Raw genomic sequence first — 14421 nt, forward strand, 5'->3', positions numbered from 1 at the left:
TCTAAAGAAAGGAGATGGGAAAAACAATAACGACCGGAGAAAGGCGGAGAAGGGGACACGAGGCTTTGGTTTTGAAGATTTTCTATTTGGTAAACTACTTATTTGATCACCCATTTATTCCATTGTAAATTACGTTTCATTTATGTATTAGCTCCTGAAATTAGATTTGACTGTTAATTAATAGAAATAATGATGTAGAGATTAATCAATAAATATTAAAATATATATTATTGAATTTGAAATAACTCCTTATAAATCTTGAAAGATTAATAATTTATTATATGATAAAAGTTTATAAAAAGAGTATGAAATAATTTTTTTTGAAAGATGATATTTTGTATTAATGATAAATAAAGTACATCACCTCAAAGATCTCATTAAAAAAAATTTAATCTTAAATAGAGAAAAAAAAATGTAGTGATAAGAAACTGATACACATAAACATTAACAACATTCAGACGATAACCCGGTCCTACCACAATCCCGTTCCAACACACAATGAAACTAAACACAGGCAATCCAACAAAAAGAAAAGAAGCCTAACTGAGAACCAACCACACACTGCAAAACCACTGGAATAAAACTAAACAACAGCACGAGATAGATTTAGGTGAAATGCGATAATGTTGAAAAATAATAATAATATTTGAGATATTTGGTGGATGGAAAGAGATTAATTTATGATTCTATAAATTAAATCCTTATAAAAATATTTTTGAAAATTTTAAATAATAAGGTTAATATTGAATTTTTTATATAAGTTATTGTGTGTATACGAGTCTTTGGTTGTGTGAGGGGGAAAAAGATTCAGAAATGATTGCCATTTAAACAAATTTTCTAATGCTTGAATTCCATCCGTTTGAGAATTTTCTTTATTTATAAGGAAGACCGTTTGATTACTTAATTTGCCCTAAATTTATAAGGGTGCTAGTAGAGGTGGCAAAAATTTCACTTGTAACAAGTACATTACCTAATTTTTCTCACTTTGTTATAGTTTCACATTTTGTGGCCTAATTTGCTATAACTAAACACGCTCTCTCTTGCAGCAAGAATGGATGTCGGTTTTATACGTCACTTCCATCTTTAGAGGCCTCAGAGACGTAACATGATATTATTTGTTGAGGAGACTATTTAATTTTGTTTGTATATATTAATTAGAGTATTTTAATATCTTTTTAATGTAAATTACATATTAAAATAACATATTAGCAAAATAAAATTTTATAAATATTTAAAATTTATTTGTTTACATAAAAATTCTAAGAAACAAAATACATCGATAATAATATTATTTAAAATTATGTCTAAATTTTTAGATCTGGAGATAAAATTTTATGAATCCACATAATAGATATATATTTATTTGAAATAAAATCGTAAATATAAATTGAATTAAAATTTTTTAAAAAAATTATCTTCAACCAAAATAAAATTAAAAGTTTAATACTTGAACTCAAAGAAGATATACAACTCAAAGAAAATGAAAAATCAAACGGATAAAAACATAAGAAAAAATGTATTTTAAAATCGAAAATGACAAAGAAAAATGGATTTTCATTCATTTAAAAATAAAATAATAATAGAAAAAATAAATGTTATCTCTTTTAATGAATGATATTTAAGTGGTTTTCGAATTCTAAAATAGTATATACGTTTTTTTGGTCGATCAAATTTAATAACTTATTATAAAAGTTTATTTAGGGGATCAAACTTAATAATTTAATAAGATAAACTACACGTTTAGTACTTATATTAGTGTTTTTGTTCCATTTTGATACCTAAATTTTATTTATTTTCAAAATTATACCTAACGTTTATTTTAGGCTTCAATTTGATACTCCGCCGTTAAAAAAAAAATAACAAATTTGTTGATGTGGTATTTTTAAAATTATCAATGATGATGTGTCATTATTTTATGGTGACACGTTAACATCACCGTTAAGTTTTTAACGGCGAGGTGCCAAATTAAATCTTAAACAAAACATTAGGTATGGTCTTGGAAAAACATAAAGTATGAGTATCAAAACAGAATAAAAATAATAGTTTAGATACTAAACATGCAATTTACCCTAATTTAATATATTATATTTTTAATATTTAGGTTTTTTTTGGGGGACCGTGAATGCGCGTTCTCGGGGGCGCGTTCTCCGGGAACTATTAATGTCAATACCTATTATTCCTTAGGGGACCGTGAATGCGCGTTCTCGGGGGCGCGTTCCTGGGGAACTATAGATGGATGGTGAAATCAGGTAAATTATAACCAACACTTAACTTCTTTTGGAAGTTCAGCAAGCTAAGGGTAAAATTATATATATAGATAAATTTAAGTTCATAACTTAAATTAAAACGTTATGTGAAGTTTGAATAAATTTGATAAAATGTTATGGATAAATTGAATAAATGTGAAGTGATAAGTTTATTGTGACATTGAAATTGTATGGAATGAGCATCGACATGTTTTACGAATAAATGTGAAGTGATAAGTTGATTTTAATGTATACGTTTTAATATATATGTTAATGATAAAATCATATGTATGGATAAATTTAATTTTAATTTAAGTACTATGAACTATAATTGGAATATAACTTTTAATTTCGAATACAATTGGAATATTAACTTGAATTTAATGTTAAATTTGGAATACTATCATTTATATTTTAAATTTATATTTCGAATAATATTATTTGTATTTTAATTTTAAATTTCGAATACTATAATTTGTATTTTAAAAACATTTATTAAACATTTAATGTTAAATTTGAATAAAAAAATAACATTAAAATATTGACAGTAACAACCATGAAACATTTAAATAACATAACCAAATTACATAAATTTCTGAAATATAACTATTTAAATAACATTAAAATACAACTGGATCACCGATGTCGTCTTCTCGAATGAGTTCCACATGGCGGTGGTTGTCTATTTCGTGGAGGATTTCTTCGTGGAACTTGTTATTCAGTCTCCTCATCTTCACTATCATCATCATCGGCATTTTCTTCATTTGGCATAGATTACGCTGAAGGGGCTGAAGGGCCTGTATAAAATAACGACCCTGGAGGAGTGTTAGTAACCATCCCACCGCTCCCCGAGAACTGTGAAAACTATGGAAACATTGGCATCGATGTCTGTGATCCATATGGAGATTGAGGTGTTTGAGGAGAAGCAAAACCAGCCAAATAAGATGCATATGAACCATATGCTGGATCATTAAACATAGCCGTATATGCACCTCCATATGGTATAAAACCCTGCGGGCTAGACATGTAACCTGGCGGGCTAGGAATGTAACCCTGCGGAGATGACATATGATCTGGTGGGCTTGGCATATACCCCTGAGGAGATGGCATCTGAAGTGGAAGGTTGGGCATGTACCATTGTGGCATTGGTGGATAAGGATGTTGTGGTGGGACTGATGCAGAACCGGTAGCCCCTTCTCTCCGTCCATGCGTCGGAGGACGATGATATTGAGACGGTTGACGTCTTTCTCGGCGCCTAGGAATGCTAACCCCTCGTGCTTCCGTCGAAAGTAGAAACGGCTTCCCATTTTCATTAAACCAGTCCATATAGTTATCCGTAACCATATAACCAGTTTCAGCGTAATATTGTCGATGGGCCAACTGTGCATACCGGTTCTCCCAAAGCGCAATTCAATCTATGTGTCTCACCACCCAGTTAACATCTTTTTTCCTCGTCTATCTATGTTATGCACGTCGTCTAAATTCCTAGGTGCTCCAGGAATATATTGCGTACAACCATACTGACGGAGCACGCGATCAACTGGATGCCACTCAATAATAACATAACATATAAGAGGTATAACCGATATCCAAACCTCTAATGACCCACCAAGGTGAGGTGGGATGCAAGCCTTCACTTCATCGCTCGCATAAGGTATCCATTGAAACTGAAATATAAATATACAATTCAAATAAATAAAATATTCTAATTATATCTAACATTTTAAATTAAAATATTAATATTTAAACAGGTGTAAAAACATACCTCAGGCCCAGTTTTTGTATTGATAAGTAGATGAATTTCCTCTAACCCAGTAGGTATACTTCTATGGTTCTTTCTTTTCATCGACCACCTATGAAATATAATATAAACTAAATATCACCCTATTTAATTAAAAATATTTAAATCAAAATTTAGTTCGATAATTACCTCAACAATAAGGGGAATACGTATGGTTCATTCACGATCGGGCATAAGAAAGGCATGCGGAACCACGCCCATGATTGCAGAAGCAGGAGACATCCACCGATAGCAGTTTTCTTATAATTCGTCGCCCGACACATTTCTCTAAAGAGAAATGCCAAAACTGCAGCGCCCCAACTATATCTTTCAGCTTCATCAAAATCGATCAGATGCCGCAACCACATACAATGCACCTGGTTGCGAGATTTGTCGAGCATCAATATTCCTCCAATTATTCGTAGAATATATGCCCGAGCACATGCCTTTGCTTTATCCTCTGGAGCATTTTCATTTAAAACCTCAAAATTAGCTTTCAACCAAGATAAAGCTATTCTACCTCCATTAAACTCTGGCGGAGCAGCTCCAAGATAATCAATGCACATTGACTGCCAATCACCATCCGCCATACCACACATCATATTTCCGTCGACGGGAAGCCCCAGATGCATAGAGACATCCTCCAATGTAATTGTAGCCTCTCCACATGAAAGGTGAAAAGTGTGTCTTGGGCCTCCACCTCTCAATCAATGCAGAAATTAGGACAGGTTCGAGTTTGCAACCGCCAATGATTGTTGCAATATATCCGAACCCGGCAGAAGCCAAAAATGACAAAATACGTTCCGGTGTCGGTATACGTGGATTTTTAATAAATGTCTCTAAAATACGATCAGTATCCTAAATAATATGCATTATAAAAAATTAAAATTAATATAAATTTAAATTAAACATAACAATAAATATTAACATTAATTATAAAAAAATATTACCATATCGCTAAAATGTATGGAGATATGGTCAGCATCCAATCGCAGCAGCATTTCACTTTCCATTATAATTGTATACAAAAAATAATAATTAGCATAAAAAATAATTAATTAATCAATTTAAATAAATAATAATTATATAAATATTATTTTAATAAAAAAATAATATTTATATAATTATATTAATATAAAATATAATAACTATTTAAAAAAATAACTGAAAAATAAATTTCTTACCACTAATAAAAAATTTAAAACTCAAAGATTTAGATAATTTGAGTTATATAAGAAAGGAGAAGAATATTTTGGTGTGAAGAATGAGGGGGTTGAAGGAGTTTATATAGGGGAGGAGAAGGGATAGTTGGAGAAAAATCGGATGGGCATTTAAGACATTTAATGAAAGGCGCGTCCCCGGGGATGCGTCTTTCATACTTGGCAACTGAATCAGCAAATAAAGGTAAAGCGCGTCCCTGGGGATGAGCCTTTCACACGTGGCATCCAACTCAGCGTAAAACCAGGTAAAGCGCGTCCCCGGGGATGCGCCTTTCGCCACCTCAGCCGAAAGGGTGTCACTTCGAGAAATATAGAACAAACGATTCTAAAAAAGGAGATATTCGATTAAAGGGTGTCAGGTTAAATCGCCAAGATATCAACGGTACGAATTGTACGACGACCAATGTTGAATACCAGTGCTCCCCCTAAGACACCTATAGGAACGCTACCATAGATTACGTCGGATCAAAATGAAGACGGCGGATATAGGTACGGAGAAGTTGAGATTTTTAGCATTGGCAAAATGTTGATATTTTATGTTCTACTTGTAACGAAGGCCAATATACGAAGGGAGTAGAAGCATGGGCGGATATTAGTAAGGGTCATGAAGGATATCGGTCTCTATTAAAATTTATATATTTAATATAATTTTATTTTAATAATATTTAATTTAGGTAAAAATAAATATTTAAACTAAAAATATAAGAATTCATTAAATATTTAATTATGTATGAGTCAAATTAAAGAATGATAATTTTGTGTTCTCAAAATATTTGACCTAATAAGAATTTAGGTTATTGTAAATTTTAATATTGCACAAATTAAGTGTTATATTGTGAATTTTGAGTTTATATATATATATATATATATAAATTTATAGTGAATATAATATAATATTTTTACAAAGACTTTCAACTATTTATTAATAAATGTTTATATTCCTACATGATCAGTGTTCGAACTTTAGACTTTGAGGATAACAACAATCTCTTAATCATTAAAGTCGTTTAATTCGTGTTAAATTTTAAGTTTAAATACATAATATATTTATATATATTTTTTAAATAATCTAATATTTTGGTTCCGATTAGTATTTAATTTTGACTATATAGCAGGGAATATAGAACCGGAGACAGATTTCTTTGATAATTCCTTGAGAGTACTTATGCGTGATAGTCATAGACTCATAGTCCCTTCAGGAAATGTGTCACGGGACATTGATGCAACAAATATGTTATTTTGTAAAATTAAAAGTATTAATATAGAAATAAGTATTTAAATTATATTATTTTTTTATTTAAATATCTAAATCTTTTTATATTAATATAAATGTCTAATATTATAAATGTTATCATTTTAATTACTTAATTTATAACAATCATTAAAAACTTCCTAATATGTTAATAATATTAATAACAAAATAAGTAATTAACTTATTTTGTTATTTTCGGATTTATAAGACTCCATTAGTTAAAACTTTGATAATATTGTAGGTATTACTTTTATGTTGATAATATTGATAATAAATTAAGTAATTAACATATTTTGTTATGGTCGGATTTTTAAAAGTCCTATCAGCTTTGAAAAGGCGTTACTTATTATGTTACTTAAGCGCTATTTGTTATGTTATTAAGGTTGATAATGTTTTCAGTAATTAACTTATTTTGTTATCGTTAGATTTCTAATACTCTATCAGCTTAAACTTTAGTAACATTTCAGGTGTTACCTAATATGTTGATAATATTAATAGCAAATCAAATAATTAATATATTTTGTTATCGTCAGATTTGTAATGCTCCATCAGCTTTGAAAATGTGTTACTTATTACGTTACTTAAGTGCTATTTATTATGTTATTATGATTAATAGTGTTTCTAGTAATTAATGAGTTATGTTAAAATCAATATTTTTGTGACGCATTTTACTTACGACGATAATATTTTCGATTATTATCATTATTATAACAAACATAAATAACATTGTTGATGATAATATATAATATTTTCGGTAACATTTTTAACTGAGGATCTGTTTAACTAATTATACTATTTTTTTAATCGTATATTAATCGGCATCATAACAAAGCTCCCCTAAAATTATTTTAAATATCTTTGCTCGGTCAAAATAATATGGCAGTCGGCCGTTTGAGTCAAATCACCACTTGCAATTTGTTGTGAAGTGAAGGGGGGATGTTGCAGGAGAAGTTAGGGGTGATGAAACGGGGGTTTAGGGTTATTTAGTTTTTTTTTAAATAATTAAATATTTTTTATATTATATAATTATAATATGTTATTTAATATTTTAACGATAGTTATAATCAAAATAATTAAAATGATAATACATATAATGTTAAACATCTGAATTGATAAAAAAAATATAAAAATTTAAATGAGAAAAATAATATAATTTATATAATTTTTTTATATTGAGTCAAAATAAAATATACATTTGGCTGAAAGTTTAGTATATATTTAAAATAACAACTTTAACTATTCAGGCCAGTGCCAATTGCCAAACCTGTCCCGGATACGTATACTTAACTTTCAGCCAAATGTATATTTCTAGAACATTATAGACAAGCCTGCCACATCACTTTATTTCTGAGACATTCCTAATCCTAAATATTCCTATTCCATACGGGCTTGTCTTGGAAAAGAGACAATTGAACCCATAATTATGCTCTTCTACGAGTATGGCTTTCATGTGCTTGGGCTAGGTCCATCCGCTCTCATATCCACGAATACCTACACTAAACGAGGACAATACCTGCAATAATTTTCGTGTAGATAATGCTTTTGTTATTTAAATGCAGAGATCCTTTGATGAAGCAATTAAAGCTCCGAGAGAACACAGTAAGATCAATGACTAACGCGTATTTTTATATTAAAAAGTAAAATTTTAAGAAATATAAATTTATAAAAATTTAAAGAATAAAAATAAATTACTAATAAAAAATATATAATAATTTAAAACTCGTAAGTAGGGTTGTAAAATCATGTAATCGGACAGGTTTCAGTCGGATCTTAACAGGTTGGGTAAAATCGGGTATATGTCAACTCAGGTTGATTTGACATCAAATTCAGATCAGGTTCAGGTCAGGTCAAATCAGTTCGGGTTATTTTCAGGTTGATTTGACACCAGATCCAGATCGGATTCAGGTTAGGTCATTTTCAGTTCGGATCGATGTCAGTTTAGGTCAAAACAGTTCATGTCCGAAGCAGATAAAGACCAGGTTAATTCAGGTTCGGGTGAACTTTAGTCGGATCTCTTTCAGATCGGGTCACATCATTGGCAGATAAAATTCAGGTCGGATGTTTACCGGATACAAATTTAGTTCAGGTCGAGTCGTTTTTATTTTTGGATTAATTATTTTGTCATCTTTCGTGATTGTTGAATTTCAAGTTGTAATTGTATATGATTTCGAGTAAATTAAGAGAAAAATAAATATACATGGATCAATTTTGTAAATTAATATAAATTTAAGGACAAAATTGAAGAAATGTAAAATTACAAATAAAATCTTAAAATATAAATTAAACAACACACATAGGTAAGGGACTAAATCGAAATAAAATTAAAATTTGAGGTTTAAATTAATATAAAAAGGACTAAATTAAACACATTTAAAAAATTATGGGCCAGTTACAAAAATATAAATAAATAACAACTAACAATGGACCAAATGAAGATGCAAATATAAATTTAAGGACAAAATTGAATACATATAAAAGTGAAAGACTTAAAATTGAAATAAATTAAAAAAACACAAAAGGATTAAATCGAAATAAATGCAAAATGTGAAGAAATAATGAAAAATATAATAAATTGAATTCATTTAAAAAATTGAAAAAATATATATAATATATATATATAAGATAAGTTTATATATAAACTATATTTATATTATAAACTATATAATTATTATAAGCTATATATATATATATATTATGTTTATGTGAATTATATATATAAACTATATATGTATAAACTATAAAAAGTATATAGTTTATAAAATATTATTTATATTAATATAGAATATATATATGTATGTATATAAACTATACATGTATAAATTATATAAAATATATAGTTTATATATTATAATTTATATTAATATAGTATATATATGTATGTATAACTAATATAAGTAATATATAGAATATATATATATATATATTAAAGAAACACTACGCATAAACTATATAAAGTAATAAATTATATAGTTTGTAAAAATTCTAAATCCTATATCATAAAATATAAACCCTAAATCCTAAACTTTATAAACTATATATGTATAGACAAATAATTCATATATAATTTATATAAACAATAATTTATATAAATTATATATGTAACATTAACCTATAGTCTATAAACAATAGTTAATATATGTAACTTATAGTATATGTATACATGTAAACTATATATGTACCTTATAGTACATGTATGTATAAACTATGTATAGTATATATATATATATATATAATGTAAAGTAAATTACTTATATAGTTTATAGAAACAATATGCATATACTATATAAATTAATAAAGTATATAGTTAACAAAAACCCTAAACCCTAAACATAAAAAATAATTAATACATGTAATGTAACCTATAGTATATGTATACATGTAAACTATATATGTAACTTATAGTACATTTATGTATAAATTATGTATAGTATATATAAACTATGTATATATATAACCTATAGTATATGTATATATACAATCTATTTATATGTTATATAAACTATATATGTAACCTATAGTTTATAATCAATAATTTATATTAGTGTACTATATAGTTTATACTTTATAACCTATAATATATAATTTATAAACTATAGTTTATATTAATATACTATATAGTTTATATTAATGTTAATTATCTTAACTATAATTTATGTTAATATAGTTTATAGTTTATAAACTACACTATATTAATATTAATTATATTAACTATAGTTTATAAACTATACTATATAATTTATAACATATATTTTATATTAATATTAACTTTATAGACTATATTTTATATTAATATTAATTACAAATTATAAAATATATTATATTAATATAATTTAATATTAATATTAATTATACTAATATTAATTATAATATATAATTATAAATAGTTTATTAATATAAATTTTATAAAGATAAGATTAAAAAATGGCGCCAAAAGTAGCCATTTTCTCCCTTTCCCCCGGCCAAACCCTACCTCCTTTATTTTCAATCTCTCTTCTTCCTCGCTCAGCATCCAAAACCTCTCCCTTTTATCTCATTTTTCCTCTTTCATTGTTGTTTCCATTTGCCTAGTTGTATAGTTGTTCAATTAAGTTATTACTGTTGTTATCTTCTGTGCTTTCTGCTTCTGTTTTCAGTCTCTCAGAACTCGTGTGGCTGCCAAGGCTGAAGAAAAGAAATGTAAGTTGTCGGGGTTCTTCGATAAGGAAGTTTACGATATCATCAACGGAGCCGCCACCGCCGCCGAAAACCCTTCCTCGATCATGGCTCCGGATTTGGCTTTGACTCATACTCCCGCGGCGCAGGACGTGGTGGAGTATGCCGAGATTGTTTTCTATAGCAGAAGGAGCGCGACAGCTGAGGACGGGCTGTTTTCGGACTTCAAACAGGACGACGGTGGGGGGAGGCCGAAAAAGTTGGAGCATGCGCTTGACGCCGACACCGGAAAGGCTTTTCCAGCTCCTATCCCTATATCAGGTAATCAAATTCTCATACCACATACAAATACTACTATACTAATATTGATCACTAGCAATTGTAATTAGTGATTAACCTTTGAATCATTGGTTGATTCTGTTTGCTTTTGTTTCTTCATATTTTACGATGATTTGATTGGATTTCTAAATTCTAAAATAGGTTTTCTTTAAGAGAAAGAACTTTGCTTTAATGGAGGTGTTTGAGCACTGTTGGAAACTCTTTTTAGTCTTTTTCTATATGTTCTTTATAGCAGGAATCTTTAACATTTTATGAGGAGGAAGGGTAGGGTTCTCCAGATCTCCAGAAATCGAATCGATTGTAAACAAATGTCAACTAAAAATTTGATACAAGTGTATGAATCTACTCGATTTGATTCGAAAACAGTCGACTCAATACAATCACCGGATATCGAAATCTTCATCAGGAGGGAATAGGAGTATGAAACTCAATATGATTATCTGATATCCTATATCGGAATCTTCAGGGAATAGGAGTATGAAACTCAATATTTATTTAACAATAGGTATTAATGTTCTATTCTGGTTTTGAATATGAGAGTCTCTAGTTATTTTCAGCTGTTTATTTAGTGGATCAAATGGCAAATATCTTACGCTATGAATATGTGCTCTTTTTTGTTATGCAATTGTTGATCGTTGCAGATAGCCGGGGAAGATTGGTTGCTGGGTCATTTCAGGGTTACACATGGCATGTGGATGGAAAGTCGAGTGATGCCCGTTTCTATCACCCCAAAGGTGTAACCATGGATGATAAGGGAAATGTATACGTTACTGATATCATGAATCTTGCTATTAGAAAGATAGGAGATGCAGGTATTGACCGATAATGATAAAGAGTAGATTTAAAGAAAAAAAACCTTGATTATTAAGTTGAATTTTCTTCATAAATTTATGTGCAGACTTTAAAATAACTTTAGCTATCGAAGCAACTCTAAGCATTGTTGATTGAAATCCTTGATTGTCAATTTACAGCATGGAGAAAAGATAATGGAGTTCAAAGTTGAGAGGACCCATTGTAGATTAGTTTCTAACGTAAAAAGATGGTTTGACTTGGAATTATTTGCTGGTGTCACAACTACTGCTGGAGGAAAGTCTAATGTTGCAGGATATAGGGATGGGTCTAGTGAGGATGTAAAGTTCTCGGATGATTTTGATGTGGTATATGTTCGACCGACCTGTTCCTTGTTATTTGTTATTTATCGATAGAGGAAATGCTACTCTATTTATCAGCTAGCTTGGAGTTGATATGTGCAATAGTAAGTGGCCCATGCTGTTTCCTTCCATTTCTGATTTTTCTAGGTGCATTTGTTTTTCTGTCTAAATCCTTAAGTCTATTTGAAATTTAGTGTGATTCTCTGTTGTGGTTGTGCTGAAGTTTTGGTTTGGTTATATGCTTTGTTTGGATAACATATATGTTTTGTACTTTCTGTTTCTTGTGAATTGCTTTGGTTATGTCGCTTGCACTAGAGTGGACTGGAGCTCGGTAAGATTGATGGTGCCAGGGATTTCCAAGCTTCTGTGGTTTGCATCTCTTTAGCCAATGATGGTGAGGATCCCGGTTTAAATACTTATTGTATAATTCCCCTATTTCACTTGGAGGCTTTGTTTTTGGCTATGTTTGGGATGCGTTCTGCAGTTTTAGCCCTTTATTTCGGCTGAATGATGGTCTTCATGGGTGTGTGGCTATTATTACGAGTGAAAGAGTATTTTTAGTGCTTATCTATAGGAGTGGATTTACCCAACTGTACGTGGTCCCCGTAGTCTGTGCATGGTTACAATGCTTGTGCATGGTTACAATGCTTGTGCATTGTTTGTTTTACAAGGTTTTAGAATTGAAATAGAGCTACAGTGCATCTAACATTCCTAGGGGTGGAGTGTTTTATTTCAATAGGTGAATGGTTGTTGTGAAGGGGATTGTTGTGGTGAATTCGTTCGTTTGTAAGTTTGGTAATTATAAGGTGCACTCTTTTTATTTCACTTAGGTTTAGTGTGGTTTTTTAACGAGACTCTTATTGTTGTGGGGTGTTTTATATGACTATTAAGGCTTAAATTAAATACGCAGGAAAAAAGTATAAAAACAATTTTAGCACTAAACTTTATTCAAACAAAAATGAAGGGATTACTTTTTATTAGTTATTCTTTGGCTAAATATTCTCGATCCTTAATCTCGAGTATGTTTCTAGTTGCTTCTCAATATCCTATGTGGTTCTCATTTGTTGAATCTCAATGTAGGCTTTATGTTTGAATTGTAAGGGTTTGATAAAGTCGGAAATGTTTGACACTGTTGGCCATCGAATTCCCTTTGGCTTTACCACTGATTGTATGTTTTTTTAATGTAGGATGGTTGCTGAATTGATGCAATGATGGTTGCTGAATTGATGCAATGATACTTGCTGAATTGGTACATTGATGTGTGTCGGTTGCTGCTGTCTATTACTCACTAATGCCTTGTAAATTATTGTTGTTGGTCTTATTTAAATCAATTTTTGAACCTTATAAATTCTTATCTAAATAGTTACTCATGTGGAATTATGTTGGTGACATTTTGGCACATGCTGGCATCATTTAGGTGTAAAGGCTCGATGATGATATTTCTGGTAGTTTAGTTAGGTTTTTAACCTTGTAAAACCTTAACTATAAGATCTGAGAGCATTTATTCCAACATAAATTTATTTTGTTTAGTTGATTTTATTGTAATTTTAGTGTTTGCAAGTGTAATAAAATTAACTTCATTTATAATTTTTTTGATTTAGTATTTGTAATGTTATTCAAGTTTCAAATCTTTAATAAGTTCATCATTTCAACTAATATCTTTTTATTTTAAAATTTCAAGTTAAGTTATACTTAAATTATTAATCAATTTTCACATTAAAAGTAAATTAGATTTATGAATATTTTAACTTAATTTATATAATTTAATAAAATTATGTTCAATAAGACAATATTTAAATTTAATTTGGTGATTATAAATAAAATTTATAATATAAGAATTATAAATAATATAAAGAATTTGAATTAATATAAAAATCAAATTTATAATATACAAATTATAATATAAGAATTATAAAAAATATAAAGAATTGTAATTATTATAAAAACTAAATTTAATTATCATAAGTTTATTATAAATTTAAAATAATATAATTATATTAATTGTAACTTATTACTTATAAGTCAGGATAATATCAGATCACTTTAACAACGTGTCAGATCATTTACAGGTTGAATCAATTACATATTAGGTTCATTACATGTTAGGTTGAAAATAGGTCGGGTAATACCAGTTATTTACTAGGTCAATCTCGAGTTCGGGTTCATATTAGTAGGATGCAGTTCGGATTCGGGTATCATATTTTCGGTTCAATTCGAGTTCAGGTCGTTCTCAGGTCGGGTTCAAATCCACAATTTCCAGGTCCAACTGGGTTTCAGGTCA

The sequence above is a fragment of the Hibiscus syriacus genome, unplaced genomic scaffold (assembly GCF_006381635.1).
Source record: "Hibiscus syriacus cultivar Baekdansim isolate YM2019G1 unplaced genomic scaffold, ASM638163v2 tig00112491_pilon, whole genome shotgun sequence".
NCBI lineage: Eukaryota > Viridiplantae > Streptophyta > Magnoliopsida > Malvales > Malvaceae > Hibiscus > Hibiscus syriacus.